The sequence below is a fragment of the Emydura macquarii genome, unplaced genomic scaffold (assembly GCF_026122565.2).
Source record: "Emydura macquarii macquarii isolate MOO-44397 ecotype Brisbane River unplaced genomic scaffold, CSIRO-AGI_Emac_v2 contig_1477, whole genome shotgun sequence".
In the NCBI taxonomy this organism is placed as follows: domain Eukaryota; kingdom Metazoa; phylum Chordata; order Testudines; family Chelidae; genus Emydura; species Emydura macquarii.
The window spans coordinates 6,142,526-6,158,663 of NW_027131614.1; positions in this window are offsets into that span (position 1 = coordinate 6,142,526).

The window sequence follows — 16,138 nt, forward strand, 5'->3', positions numbered from 1 at the left end:
GTCTGCAAATTACAGTAAGGAGTACATTAATGAGCGTTAAGGCTATATCCCAGTTAATGAGTCATCAGGATTCTCAGAAGTAAGTGAAATTCCATGCTCATGTGGTAAAACGTTCTTAGGTCAGACCAGAGAGACACTGTAAGTCAGAGAAGATATAAATAAAAGAGTTGTTAATAGTGAAAACTGTGATCAGTGAGGCCCTTCTGTTGAAATGCCAAAACTTCCATCAAATTTCAAATAAGATAGCTACAGTCCTACAGAATAATATAATAAGATGTGATCCAAAGATACAACCACTGGGAATGAGAAAAATCTTTTGAATTTTAAAAATAGGGAACTGAGAAATGAAAATAAATGTATTTTGAGATCTTGCAAGATCAGGTCTCTGTCCCAAACAATCTCACTGGGCTGTCCTCGTTCCTTAGAGTACCGTTCTGCCAGTCTGTCCTGCTACTGCACCGTGGGGTACAGAAGCTGTCCCTCTTCTGGACTTGCAATGTTTCTAGGGGATGCAATAAAGCCCTCAGGCTCAATATTCAGTTACAAAACAACATATAAAGCTACCCAATATGACCTTTTATCATTCTACCTTAAGTCTTTATCCAAGCCCAGACCAGTGGCATCCAGGGTGTGGTTTGACAAATGGCTGCCAGGGAAAGATTTTATTACAATTCCTATTAGTCATAGGGTCAGGCTTTATTTCACCATTTCAGGATTTCCCCCCATGCTTCTCTAATTTCTCTTGCTGCATGATGTCTGGCAAAAGACAATGGAATTGTGCCCCTTACACCAGGGCTTAATGTGGACAATAGTGTCCAGTGATTAAGTGTCTTAGAGCTTCCCCAGTTCCTCAGCCAGTTGCTATATCACTAATAATAACACACATGAAAAGAAAAAATAAGTACAAGTCACCAAATGACACCTTTAAATTTGTCAACAATGTTGTGACATGATGAACGTGCCTTAGTGTTAGCTGCAGTCCAAGTGACTGTCTTCTGACTGGCTTCCTTAGGTCATATCTTATTTCATATTGTTTCTGGGGCAGTTTGTTCTGGTTCCCTTGTCTCTTTAATCCATCAGTCTCCTCCAGTCCCGATCCTAGAATCAAGTCTTTTGAATCTCTTCATCTTTTTATGAACAATTGATTTTAAGACAAAGAAAAGCTGGACAGAACTGTCACAAAATGCATTTTAAAATCTGGGGAAAGAGGTCAGTTTATGTGCCATATGTTATGGGCATACTGTTAATTTGAACCACTATTGGAAGGGCTCTCAACAACATAAATCCCATGCGATGTGGCAGCTGTTATGTTAACTGGTATGTTTCTGCAAAAGCATACAATGTGGTTGTATTATCCCAATTGTGAATCCATTAGTTTAAGTGAAGGTTGCCAAGACACCTTGTTGTTTTGCCAGATTTTTAATTTGTCTGAGTTTGTACTTTTCCAGCTTGAAAAGGCTACTCACCTGTTGCCTAGTCATTGATTTAGGGGTTGCGCTCCTCTTTGATTATTGGTGAACTAGATAACCTGAGGCCCTGGTTCCACTCTGACTTTGTCCTTTGGGATACTGCAGGAAGCATTGGTTGTTTTCAGCAAGCATACATGTTTTGACTGGTGCCAGCCTTTGTTTATTACTATTAGTTCCGTCTCGTACCTAATCAGCAAACACCACCAACAAAACCTTTCAAAGTAAAAGTTAGTAAGACTCAGTAGGTCTACACTAATATTATTTTGAACTTTTTATATATAATGCAGTGGATACCGATTAACCTCCTTTTCTCACTATTTATTATCTTTTCAGCTGAGAATGGCAAACACTTTGATAAATGGAGTGCAAGGTTGTTTAGTTTTACTGTTGTAGCTTCTTTAACGGTTGTGTCAGCAGTTAGCATTCTCTGTTAGTGAGTGTAGACAGGAATTATGTGCTGCAAAGGGCTTAAACGGTTTATATTTAATAAACGAAGTTCTCCTTCCAGTTTTTTCTCTCCTCTGTGCTAAACTAACTGACATATTTTAAAGCACTACAACAACACTGCAAATAATATTTAAAAAATGAAGCTATGCACAGTCCTGGACCTTGCAGGTTCTAAAAGGGAATAGGAAGGTGTTGAGGAGGTTAATGTAATCATAAACTTGTAGCTATAATAATAATAATAATAAATAATTAATACCGAGTCTTGCAGACATGTTCTACTGGACATATTACTTATTCTTGTGATCAGTTCACCAGCCCCATCACTGACATCTCACACGGTAGTAAGTGTCAATCATATTAACCCATTTTGGATCTTTGTCTAATGGCTGGACCACAGAAAGGGCTTTGAATCTGCTACTGTGTCTAAGTTAACGGGTCACATTCTTTAGCTCAAGTAGTGGCTGTATAAGCTTTTAGTTCCAGAGGTCCTAGGTTCAATCCCTGGTAGAGATATTGTCACAGGTGGTGTCCCATACAGGAAATATAACTGCTTAATATCTCAGATGTTTTTCTAGGTGATGGAGGTAAAGAAACCCACGTTGACAGAGTGTCAGTCTTGGTCCTTCTCTAGGGGCTGGGCTACGTACAGACATTTATTAATCTGCTACAGCCTGTAATTTAGTGGAATTATGTGCTCTTTTAGCTCAGATAGTATAGGCTTGGGCTTTTAGCCCCAGCATCCAAGATGCATTCTTGCAGATACCCAGACAGTGGTTTCATCACATAAGCACTACATTCTGTAGGGAGTGCCTGCAAGATTGTCCCTCATACTTATCACTTACATGCTGTGATAAAATCTCTTTGTACATTCACAAAAATAAATCACTTAATATCATCTACAGAACTGTTAATTTATAATTTCTTGATGCACCATTGACCAGCACACTATCAAAGCCATTTTCCTCCTTTCTTCAGTGGTGGAAGCACATCATAGGAACATAGGCATTGCCGTACTGGATATGACCTGTAGTCCATCCAGTTTAATATCTTGTCACAGATATTGGCCAATACCAGATGTAAGGTGCAAAATAAAAACCAACTCACGCTAGGCAGATGTGGGGTCATCTCCTAGCCTCGAGAAGCTAGAGATTGGCATAAACCCTGAAGAATCAGGTTTTATATCCTTTCCAGAACTCATTTTAATATTTACTGTTATAGTTCTAGATGTAGTTCTAGATATAGTTCTAGTTTTGTTATCCATATTAAAGTCCAATCCCTCTTTAAATCTTGCTAAATTATTGGCCTGAGGTAGCTCTTATGGCAGTGAGTTCCACAGTCTAATGATGAATTATGTGAAAAAGCACTTCCTTTTAGCAGTTTTGAATTTGCTGCTTTGTCCCCTTAATCTTGTAAAGTGAGGCAGGAAGAATAAAAGATTCCAATATGCCTTCTACCTACCATTCATTATTTTATATGCTTTTGCCATGTCCACTTTTATTTGTCTCCTCGGTATACAACCCTGGTCTTTTTAGTCTCTTTTCATCTGAGAGTTTTAGTGAAGCACCAAAATTTGAAAGTCAGAAGGGAAGCAGGAAATTGGTATACAAAATATAAAACACAAAATGAATGCTATGTACATGACATCTATTTGATCAGGAAAGAGGTGAATCAGGAGAAATATTTACTTAATATTTATAATTCAGTAATTGAAAACATGCTCTCCTATATAAGAAGCTTTTTAACATTTCAGGGTATGGTAAATAAAAAACACAGAACTGTATTTAGCAAAACTTTATAATTGACTTCATTTTTCCATAACTGCTGTATGTTTGTATAAATAGAGATAGTAGATGGGCTTGTAGTGAATACAAAGCAGTAACACTTGATGGGTTTTACTAATGTCATAAGCAGAAAGAACATATTTATTCATACAGTGAATTATTATTCCTTATTATTGTTTTTATTACTAATAGAAATTATTAGTGTTTATTACTAATAGAAGAGGTATAAAGATCTTAAAAAGAAAGTAACTAAGATTTCCTGAACTAACATTATTATTTATTTTAGTTGTTCTTAGAATTCAGAATTTTATGTTCCCTGATGTCAAAGTAGGTTTATCACATGGAAATTTCATGCCTCAACTGGCATCGATGTGTCAGCAATCCGCATCCGCTGATGTCGGTGGAAGAGAAAGACTGGTTTATTCTCTATGGCCCTTTACAGAGAAATAAACAAGCATGTATATAGTATAAACAGCTTAACAGCATCTTTCATTTTCATCTAAAACTTTGCAGTCACAATGCCAGCTTTTAGTTCTGTTTTGAATTCTCTGATGTACCCCATGACACAACAGGCAAAATGCCAAGAAAATGAAGAATAGGGATGGAATTCCTCAAGGGAAAACTTTCTAAAACATTGCAATCAGAACACCATGGGCAAGTCTCAGAGATCCAGTTATATCACTTCACTCTGTGAATGTTGCTATTACATTCTGGAAGAACAGAAAATGTGAATGAACTATAATATTATTTGCCAATTCTGATTTTGCACTGAAACAGCCATGTCCTTGTTAACAGCCTGCTAAAATAGGACTGAAAACTGGAGACCTAGTTCTGACCTGATTAAAGACAATGGTAAAATTCCCATTAACTTCAACAGCATCAGGATTAGGGGCAGTGTCAATGAGGGCTGAAAATTAGCATTTAAAAAAAGATCACAACTTTGCATCAATATCAAATGATGCTGAAAAATAATCTCCTTTTATAGTTAGCTTTTTGTGTGTGCAAGTTTTAGTGAAAAGCCTTAATCCAAATTTAACAAAATTACTCGTGCATAAATGTTTACACGTCTGTCCCTGTATACAATGCTGAGCACACAGACTCCACAAATAGTAATGAAACAATGCTTATGATGTCCTCTACTTTGTTCCTTTACCTCACTATAAAGTTCATACTACAGGAGACAGCAGTGCTGGTCAGCATACCACTGTTTTATTGTTTTATGTCATAATGGCATACAATAAAAACCAATCAGCAAAAGCTAGGACTAGGCCTACATTACATATGAAAATCAATATCATAATCAATAAGGTCCTGGAATAAGCTGCACATATTTGGAGAGGGGGACCCTCCCCCCACACACTCACACACAACCTGGCACATTGGCTATCTTACTCCACCAAGACCCAGTGCTAACATAGCAATGAGTCTTTCAAGTCAAAGGGAAGGTACGTTGGCAAAGATCTGGGGAGAATCCCATGCAGTATCTACCAGCATTCTGCCTGGCTCTTAGCAGTATTATTAGCCCCCACTTTAATAAACACCAGTTTCACCCACAACATTTTTAAATCAGAAAAAGAAAAGGATGAGATAGATGAATACAAATCACACTGAATACATTGTACAGTGCCCTCATGACATTCATTTATTCATTACATAGTACAGAGAGGCAGTTCACTGAATAAGATTAACTTGTATATTTCTTGATTGTTATTGGTATTTTTAAAGCCTTTAAAATCAGCTCCTCTATATTTTCAGTCCTTTACATTCTGATCACTTGTTTATGTTTTCTTCTTCTTCTTGTTGCGTGTGGTGTAGAGTTCCATGCGAGCATTCGTTCAGCAGTTATATGTGCCACACCTCAGCTATTCCAGTTGTCGGTCAGGAGGTTGAGGGAGACCCATCCTCCTTCAAGGTGGTGGATGAGGTGCAGTAGCACAAAGGTTCCTGTGCATGCAGGAGCTGAAGCACCCAACACCAGTCCTTAGGTGGTTTAAGCGGATCCGCTCCTTTTGTGGAAGGCTGCAGCCTATGGGTGAGGTGGAGATGGGAGGCAGTTGTCGTCTGCCAGGGCGTTCCTTCCTCCACTGGCTCATGAGCCACTCACTCCAGTTTTGGCCATTATCTGCCTGTATGAAGGCCTGAGCCGCTCTTATGAATGGCCTGTGGCTCCTGAGGCATTGAGCCAATAGAGGCTGGAGGATCCTTTCATGAAGGGGCTGGAATAGGCTATCAGCAGCTTTGAATGGTGCCTGCCTGGTTGCAGCCAGCCGTTTCAGGTGGTGAGGTGGAAGACCAGATAGAATGGACAGTCCGTAAAATGGTGTGGGACATTGGCATCCGCTGATAATGCAAAGGGCAGCATTGAAATGTGTATCCAGCCTAGGTGTATGTGTACTACTGTCCCACGCAGGCACACAGTATTCTGCTGGAGCGTACACAAGCGCCAGAGCAGCAGAGTGCAGGGTTGTGAAATCCACACCCCAGTCGTAACTGCACAGCCTCCGCAGCAGCTTGATCTGGGCTGCCACTTTCGCTACCACTCCATTGATATGGTGGCAGAAGGAAAGGGTTCTGTCCATCTTACCCCTAGGTAAGTTGCGGTGCTCAAGAATGGCAGGGACGATCCGTTTGGGAACATTTTAGCAACTTCACTGATGATCTAGTTCATACTCTTCCCCACTCAGACTCTGCAGACATTAATAACACTTAGTTTGCCTTCTGTGATGGAATTGTCACTAAGTCCAAGTCATGCATCCCTCGTAGCAGACGCAGGACTTTTATTCCAGGTTGGGATGCAGGATGTGAGCAATTACCTTAAGCTTTCAAAAGTGCATGAAATGTTTATGTTTTGATTAGTTTTGTTAATGGGGATTAAGACAGAGGACTTATGTTCAAAACAAAAGTCACCATAAATTGGAAGAATAGTGTTGAATCAAAGTCTCTATTCAGTAAAATATTAAAATTCAAATTCTATCTTATTGAGTTAGCAGCTCACTTTTTACTGTTCACCAGGTTTATTTCTGAAACACAACTGGCCTAACATCTCTGAGCTGCTTATAGCTCTGCTTCCTTCTTTCTTAAGTTTTGCAGGGCACTAACATGAACTACTTGCTAGCAGACATCAATAAAATGACTGCTCCCTTTTGCTTCATTTATGAACAATTAATAGTGTGTGGCTGAACATGTCATGCTTTAAAAGAGGCCTTTTTTGACAGTGTATAATGCATAATACTTGAAGCAAGACAGGGAGAAGGTGAGAGAGATTGAAAAAGACATTCAGTTTGGAGACTCGATATAAGTAGAATTGGGCAAATACTGCAAAAAAGTATTAAAAAAACATTTTTCAAATTAAATCCAGAAATTAGCTTTGACAGCATCTACGACCCCTTTTATTCACTCTCATATACATAAAATATGTTCACAGAAAGAGAAAGTGTATTAGCAGCAGTAGTCACAGCAGAAATGTGCATTCAGCCATGTTGGAAAAGCTACCATTGCTCCAGATAACCTTGTTCCAGATTCCTTCCTCCTGCTTCATCCATGCAGGAAAATTGCTGTGGTCTTCAGGCGTAGTGGGGGTGGGGTGCATTTAGGTCTATGGCAGTAGCTGTTGTATGGTATTCCACTCCTGTGTTCATGTATTTTCATTGAGGATGCTCTGGAATTTAGCTGAGTTGCAGATCATTGTATTTGAACCACTGTCCTGTTGACCAGCACAAGACGATGAATGGCTGACAGACACATGGGATGGATTTAAACATCTGGCCACAACTTTATTAATTATACCTCAGGGGGAGGGGCACTACATTGCCTGCCCCAGGTCTCACTTACCAGGAATTTAATTAGTTACAGTGTGCTATACAGGGTTTGTAAAGTGAACCAACCAATAACTCGGGGAAGACTCTTTCTGGTCATCCACACAGCTTCTGTTCAGTTGTGAAACTTCTGCCCTTTCCTCCCCCACCCCACATAAGGGAGCTGAAGTGACAGAGACTGGGAGGGGGAAATTCAGATTGCAAAGTCTTCAAGTTCTCCCCCAACTCAAGGAACACAAGGTCCAACTGCACAATCCTGTGGCTCATTTACGTCTGGAAGCTGGCCCTTTTAGCCTTTACTTACACTGGACACCATCCACTGGGAGTGCCAGTGATTAGCATGGACACACCCACCATCTGGTAGCCATCTTTTTACTAACCCAATCCTTCATAGTCACGGAGCCAAATGTCAGGCCCAGCATCTGACATGTGAACCCTATCCTCCTTAAAGAGCTTGGGGCCATTGTATCTGATATCACTGTGTGTTGTCACTGCCCTTCCACAACTCAAGATTATCTTGGCTGCCTCATGGTTCATAATCTTTCTTGCCCTGTCATTGCAGGCTGCCTCAGTGCCCCCTTGCCAAACTCATCTTGCGAGCATCTCTGATCAAACCAATTGAGGGTGAAGCCATAACTGTGCAATCAGCTCCACATCCCTCTGTATTGTATTCCCTAAATGTAATCCCATGTAGTCCAAATGATCATTTTCCCCCCAGGGGAATAATCAGGACATCAAGTAACTGGAGCTCAGCTATCAACAAGTGCTGGGGCCAGTTCAGGCCTCATCTGCCATACCATCAAAGGCATGGCTTCAGCCTTTTGGCTCAGTTGTAATCTCCTGCTGCCTCACCAATGTCGGTCCACAATTACTTAACCAACCCAATATCAATGAGCTGCATCAATGAATGCCAGGATCGGTTTGTGCCCTATCTGTTATGCTAAGAGCTGATTCCACAGCTATGCCTCTTCCGCTACGTGTACAGCTTTGGCCTTGAAGCCCAGCAGCTATAAACTTGCCTACCTGGTTGCCTTCTTATGGGCCCAATGCATTACAAAGTGCCACAAATACAAACATTGACTATGCTTTGGATATCCCCTGGAATCAGAAATAGAGTTAGTTACACTTATTGCCAGTCCCAGCAACCTTTCCCCTTGGGCATACATAAGTCCTGTATTAATTCAATTTTCAGCTCCCAATAGCCTAAACCTTGCAAGAGTCAAAACGCTCCCATACTGCTGAAGTCACTGCCCCAGTCCTGGAAGTATGTGCTCCAAAGTTAGCCAGGTTGTGACTGCAGTGGGCAAAAGCTTTCCTTAATATTGCAGCAACCTGGTATCTTGTCAGGCAGCTGCTATCCCCGTGTATGTATAAATAGCAGGCCCAGCTCCTGATTCCATATGGCTAGGAAAGTTCTGACTGCCCTTGTGGGGCACAGGCATCCATCCACACATTCCCATGTAACCCACAAGGAGCTTCCCTTGGTTCCTGGGTCTCTGTGTGCTAAACTCAGGAACAGGTATGCCATCCCTGGAAGGAAATGGGGCCAAGAGCAGACTCAGAATCTGTTAGGTAACCAAACAAGAGACCGGACAGATACTATTTTGAGCAATAAAGCCCCCTGTTGATGCAGGGGAGGATAGCTGGTGAACCTGGATGGCCACCAGCACGCCTGCTTAGAGGAAGACCAGTGTGGGAGAGAAAGGAGGGGGTTAGAGTCATATGATTGACAAGTAAAACTGTGGGAAGAAAAGCTAGCCTGACTAGTTGGAAGATTCTCAGTGAGATGCCCGCCCTTGAGAGCACTGTGAGAGAGAAGAAGCCATTTTGAAGGGGTCTGCAGTCAATCACTGAAAGGGAAGGATTGGTTGCCTGGTGAGTTTGTGAGTTGCAGCGTGAAGGGCTCCCCCTGAGAACTGGTTTCTGAGTACCAGGACACAATATCCCTATGTTTGTTGCTTTCCCTGCTCGAGGTAACTCCCAGTTTAAAGAATCTTGTTGGGAAAACTCCCTATCCACTCAGGCTAAGTTAGTCTTTCAGCTTCCAGATAAACCAGTTACCATGTGGAACTATTGCTCTTGTTACTAGTTCAGGGCTGCCTGCCTACTGTGTCTTTATCTGAGCTCTAGGGTAGGAGATCAGGGTTAGGATTTTTAGGATAGCTATTGTAATTTGCACTTGATCCCTGCATCCCTTTACAGTGAGGGGAAATATTGGGAACAGAAGCAGCCTGATCCCCGCATGAGAGGACTCCTGCCAACTGCGACTGTCAGCCCCTCTGCAGTGGCTGAGGAGTCCACATTCACCTCTGAACCTCTGAGTGCACCATCTTGTAGTTAGATAGTCAATGGTCCCCATCCCCTTCAAAGTCCTGTGGAAAGTGAGGCTCTTTCTCTCCACAGAGTGGTGATCCTAGGCCCATGATTCCTCAGCAAAAATGTGTAAAGGAATCCTTGCCCATCTCTAGGGCCACCACTCTTAATGCATCCATAAGGGCTGAATTTAGGCCCTCTAGTGCACAAACGAGGACACCCCCTCAAAGGCTGCTCCTACAATGTACCTTTCCTTCGCCCAGCAGTGCTAACCCCTGCTGTAGATGCAGAAGGAGCAGATGCTGGAAAGCCAGCAGCCACAGCTGCCCCAAACCTTTGGATTCCTTCCTCTGGCAGCTGTGTTCTGCCAGCCCACCTGAGCGAGGTAGGAGGGGGAGCAATGCCCAGTGCTGTCCCCTCAGCAGCTCCACCACCATGTGAGCCCCAGCCAGTGGTATAGTCCTGAATGAGCTGTGCACAACTGGAACACCCCCACCAGCATGACCTCACACGCAAGTGCGAGGTGGTCACACTGTGCAGTGGCCGTCATTTTGAGAGCAAAAAGTGCCAAAGCACTATTCCAGTGCATTTCAGCTCCACTACACCTAGGGGCCTTGCACCCGCCCCCATAGGCCAATGTTGAGAGAGAGGGAACCCAGCATCTTGCCAGGTCCTAGTCGAACAGCTCCAGGAGTGGGGGCTTGAAGTGTCTCCTGCAGAGCCAACGCTAGGCATAAGCAGACTAAGCAATTGCCGCTCAAGGAGGCCCCCTATTGATTATTAGTATGTGTTGTGTGCATGGGGGCCCACCAAAATATTTTTGCTTAGGGCCCCCAATGGGCTAGCACCAGCTCTGGGACAGCCCCACATGTCCCTTGTCTGCAGGAAGAGAGAGCAGCAGCACCATGGCCAATCCAGGCAACAGGACTCATGGAGCAAGATGTTCCCATGGTGGCAGCAACAGCCCCTCATATCCCTCACCCCTATCTCCAGTTAGCAGGGCGAAGGGAGGCAGTGACATCCCACTCAGTCCCCACAGCTTCTCCTGGATAGAAATTTTTGCAACTCTGGAAGCAGGCAACATCAAACTGTCCCCCCAGAAGGGCTCCTGTTCCTTGAGCAGACTGTGCCTCCAGGTTTGAGAACCAGGGCCCCTGCAGTGAAACAGAGACCCCTCTGCTGGTGTGCATCCCCCACAAGCAAGAAGGTGTGCCAGAACTCCTACTTTCCCTCCTGATACTACTTCTCTTGGGTGCAGATGCTACCTCGATTCTTCTTTGTCCTGGTATCCTGGAGCTGAAAACCAAGAAGCATTCATGTGCTGGTTCTGTTCCCATGACTCTTCCAGCATTGCCCATGTATTGTTTGGCTCCAGGCATGGCTGCACAACAGCTGCTTCCTTGCAGCTAACTGGTGAGTAAGGATAAGCCTGGGATCTGACTCAGGTTTGAGGCCAAGCCCCGCTTCTGTCCATACAGAAATCAGTCTGGCTCAGCTCAGCAAGTCCTAGGATCCTGCTAAGGGGGTGGGTGAGAGTATGAGTCCCACTGTCACTTAGGTCAAAACCCTGTCATTTTGCAGCGTGGAGACAAGTCAAGCCACAGACCTGAGTCAGAAGGTCTGTGTAGTGCAACACAGATGTGCTGCATGGCTGTGAGACCCAGGTTCAGCAATTGTAAACCCTGCTTTGCAATGCAGTGTGGACACTCGAGCAAGGGCTTGGAATCACTGAGTCCACAAGCCCAGAGCCATGCTTCATGTGGAGTATAGATATGTAGCTTAGCTCAAATAGGCAAGGGAGGGCACAGAGCAGCCAATCAACTGGCCCCGTCCCCTTTTACCCAGCCAATGGCTAAGCAGAAAACTGGAGGAAGAGGTTGTATGGCAGCCCCCATCCCTGCCACACATAAGTTTGGACTTATCCCATTCCTCTGCAGTCCAGTCAACAATCCTCCTCTGCTAAAGGTAGTAGAAGGGTATTTGCGAGGTTGGCTTCTCTTGTCTGGTTGGAAGAGGTAGTAATTTAGCCATGAACTAGGCATGTGGTAGAGAAGGAGTTTGGGGACATTTTGTTAGGTAGAGTCCTTGCAGAAATTTTTGTGTTTTCTAAGACCATGATCATCAGGAACTTCACCACTAAATCAGCATCTTTACGAGCTCTTCTGGGAAACCTTCACTATCTGGACATCTGTTGATTAAACAGATATCTATGGATTTTTTTTCCTGTTGATTCACAGATGAAGTGGATACAGTTGAAGGTTTCTGTTTTTACAGGGGAGCCTTTTCTGCATTTGACTTTGAACAGGAGCACAATGGTGCCTTTACTTCAGGATTGTGTATGTTGGGAGCATGGACTAATTTGGAGGGATCAGCCAAGCCAAAAGCTGGTTTCTGGTGTCATCTAGTAGTGCAAACAAAGGTGGGGTCTCATTGGCAATGAGACAAGGAATGATAAATCATTGCTTGCTGAACACTGATCTAGCACTGAACAGCATTGGTCTGGGTTAATGGCATGTGTGTGTGAGTGTTGTATTCTTATGAGGGTTTGCTGCAGTTGAGAGGGCTGGAGTGGTTATAGCTTTGTGGGGTTGATTTTCTTTCCAGATGAAGGTCGTTGTTTCTGATATTTGTTTCTTCCTGTCACTACTGAGAAGGTGGAGGGATGATGGTGATATGGTTGCATCTGACTGTGATGCAACCATGTCATTGTCCCCCGGGGGACTTTGGTCTGTTTAAACTTGGCTCCCCCGTTGGCAGAAACAGCATATAGTTTAGGGTATAAGCCAATTCCACCAACTTTCCACACTGGAGCCAAACCAAAGTGGTTAGGGGTTTTGTGCATTTGTAAGACAAAGAATAATATCAAACACAATGAAAGCAAATAAAACTGCCTTTCTGATCTATACTCTGCACACTCCATATAAAGCATGTCTGGCAAACAGTGAGCAGCCTCTGAGAATTTGGTATTGTTCCAGTGTGTGTGAACAGCCCAGATGTATGATTATTTTTTTAAAGATGAAAATATGTTTTAAACATTTGAGGAGAAAAGTAAAACTATGTTTTATTTACAATTCCCATCTCAGGAATTACTTGTAGCCGGGCTTTAGGGGCCGATCCCGCTAGGTGTGGATTGCTTCTTCTCAGGTGCTTAGCACCCTCAACACCCATTGTATTTTGTGGAGACTGAGGGCAATCATCTCACAGAATCAGACCCAAGGAGTCATAAAGAGTAGATTCTAAATCAATATCTTTAAAACCTCCATCTACAATTGCTGCAGAGAATGTTGCCATAGCAGGAGGAAAGAAGATCTTGGGTTTAGGCGTGGCTAGCTCTTGCCCCTTCTATGTAATGTCTGCGTGGGCTTGGGAAGTGTCTACTGATTTTTGTGCCACTAGCCGCTCCACCTAGACATGCTCTCTATAGCAGCTAAGCACTGAGGCTAGCGATGTGATGCAGTGTTTCACGTTCATACATTAGACACCAGCCCTGTGACTCATTTTAATGAGCAGACAACTGTTTGGTTTGGTTGCTCTTCAGCTTAGTCTAGGCCTGATATCTTCCCTGGCGTTGAATGACTCACATATTGAATGCCTTAGTTCATGGACCTGATCAAGTATCAACACCTCAAGATCAGTGAATCAAACTTCCCATTTACCTCCAGTCCATATCATTTTAGTACATCAGCCTTAATAGTTTTTTTATTGCAGCTTTACTCTGAATAGTATCATTGTTATATCTCCAGTATGTGATATGTTCAGAACAATAATTAATGCACACTGACACTGTGAATTTGTCAATAAGATGTGCTGTAATTGCTTAAATATCCATCAGTTGGTGATTGTACATCATGACACCTTAATGAATGATGGAATAATCTGCAAATATTATAATATATTGTCAATGATTCTGAGATATTAATGCCTGGTGGTTATTCAGAGGCTATATCATAGGCAACCATTCCAGAAATCCCAGTTACTTCATAGTAGCTACATATGACAGCAAGTTACTCACCTCAAGGAACCCCATTTGACAGAGATCAGTAATACACCATTTTCTATAACAAGTGTGATGTTTCAAAGTTATGTACACGGTGTCTATATAAACTACTTGTTATTGAGAGCAGTGCTGATAGAGAGAGATAATATATTTAGATAAAAGACCATTAGGGTTGTATATTGAGGTAACGTTAATGAATAACAGCCCACCCTGAAAGTGTGTTGACAAATGCTACAAATACCTGCTTCAACAAAAGAGGATAAAGCAAGAAGGCAAGACTTAGCGATTTTCAGGAGGAGGAAATAAGGATGCTTAATCAGTCCCAACAGTGGTCACGTAAAATGAAGGAATGAGTCACCTGTAGGAGAAAGTCATCAATGTGGATACCAGAGGTGGGTCAAGTGGCTAGGAAAAGGAAGTCCGAGAGAGGAGGCAAGTGAGTTGGGGAGAAGTGTAAGAGGAGAGCGAGGAACACAGCTGAACTTAGGATGTAAGATTTCTACTCAGATGTCACCTTGTCAGAAAAGGAACCTCTCTGCTTACCCAGTGAAGTTAGAAGTACTCTTAGTTTGTGATGTGAAGCATTTCAATTTAATTTTATTTTCATTTATTCTCTTTTTTTCCATGTTAAATAAATTTAGGTTTTATTGAAGTCATTGGAATCACAGACTGGTTCTAGTGTTAATTGTCCTGAGACATTTCAAAGATAGATATGAGATCTTTAAATCTGTAGGGAGATGGTGAAGAGGGCCCAGCTAAAATTCTCAGTCTAAGTTGCCATGTGATGCCATCCTGTAATCATCAGTACTCTTGTTGTGATTGGACCAAAGTACAGGAAAGGCCTAAAGACCCACAATTAGAGGTTTGTTCTGACAGGCTCAGGTAATGTGACAATGCATTTGATGTTGAAGAAGGGGAAAGTGAGAGGAGGAAAGAGACCAAGGGACAGATGAGAGCTGAAAGAAGATGAGAGTGCAAGAGGGACACAGAAAGAGAAGTGATGGAGAGTAAGAAAGCCTAACAAAAGAAGAACAGAAAACAGATGGTGAATGGAGAGAGAACAGTTAAGAGATAAGGGGAAAAGGGCCATGTGGATTGGCTGAGGGGACTCCTGGACTATTCAAGTTCTCTTGTTCCCAGATATTTTCTTGATTGCCCTACATACTAGGTAATTCATGGTGGAGTTCTCAGTAAGACTCATTTGCAACTTGTATTACCAGCTGCCAGTAAGTCTGATAATACTAGGTAAGGTAAAATATAAGAAAAAGGAAATAAATTATTGCATGCTGTGGTATGATAAATTTGTGGATGGCGTGAGCCTGGCATAATATAGCTGACCTGGGGCTCAGCATAGAATCAAAGACTATATTTAAAGTCCACCCATAAAATCCATATCTGGGGAATGTACTGAAGAGGCCAATATGGGCATCTGCAGCTAGGATGGATACTTCCTCAGATATGTATATGTATATGTTGCCTCCTATATATGTTGCCTCATGTATAATTTCTATTACTTGCATCTGAGGAAGTGGGTTGGAGCCCACGAAAGCTTATGCCTGCTGAAATTAAATTTGTTAGTCTTTAAAGTGCTACAGAACTCTTGTTGTTTTTACTGTATACAGACTAACACGGCTACCCCTTTGGAACTTTTGAAAATACAGTAATCTTCCTTGTAACACCTGCAGGATCAGAAGATGTGGATTGCTGGATGATGGAATATTCCCCAATGGCAGTATTTTGGGGGGATAACAATAGATGAAGGGGCCACCATCAATTCCATGTTGTCAGCCTGTAAGTACAGGTGTTTGGGGGTTACTCTAGGCTCCCTCACTTGTTGGAATTTCTTTAGTGAGGTAAAATCCTGATTGTACTGGGGTCAATGTGAGTTTTGTCACGATTTCACACCTGGTATATTTCTTCTCATCTGTGTATATTATGAAAAAAGGGAGAAAGCATTAGAAGTCAACCATTACCAAATTACTACAATGGGATATCTAAGGTTTTGTAGTTATTTCTTATTTTGCATACTAGAGAATAATGTAATATCACATATGCCATAGTACAGTAGATATTAGTAAACTGGGATTTATTAGTGAAAACCAATGTAAATGCAAAATATAACGCACTGCATCTGTGCAGTGTTAGAAAGGAAAGAATTAATTTGTTTACAATTGTTGACCCTTGGCATTCATGTCTTTGTAATCCTCGGTAGAACTGATTGTCATTATCTCGAGGGGGATTCTATGCAAAGGATCTTGCAGGGATCTAGGCAAGAGGTAACTGTACTGTATAGCAAAAAAGAAAACCTCAACAATT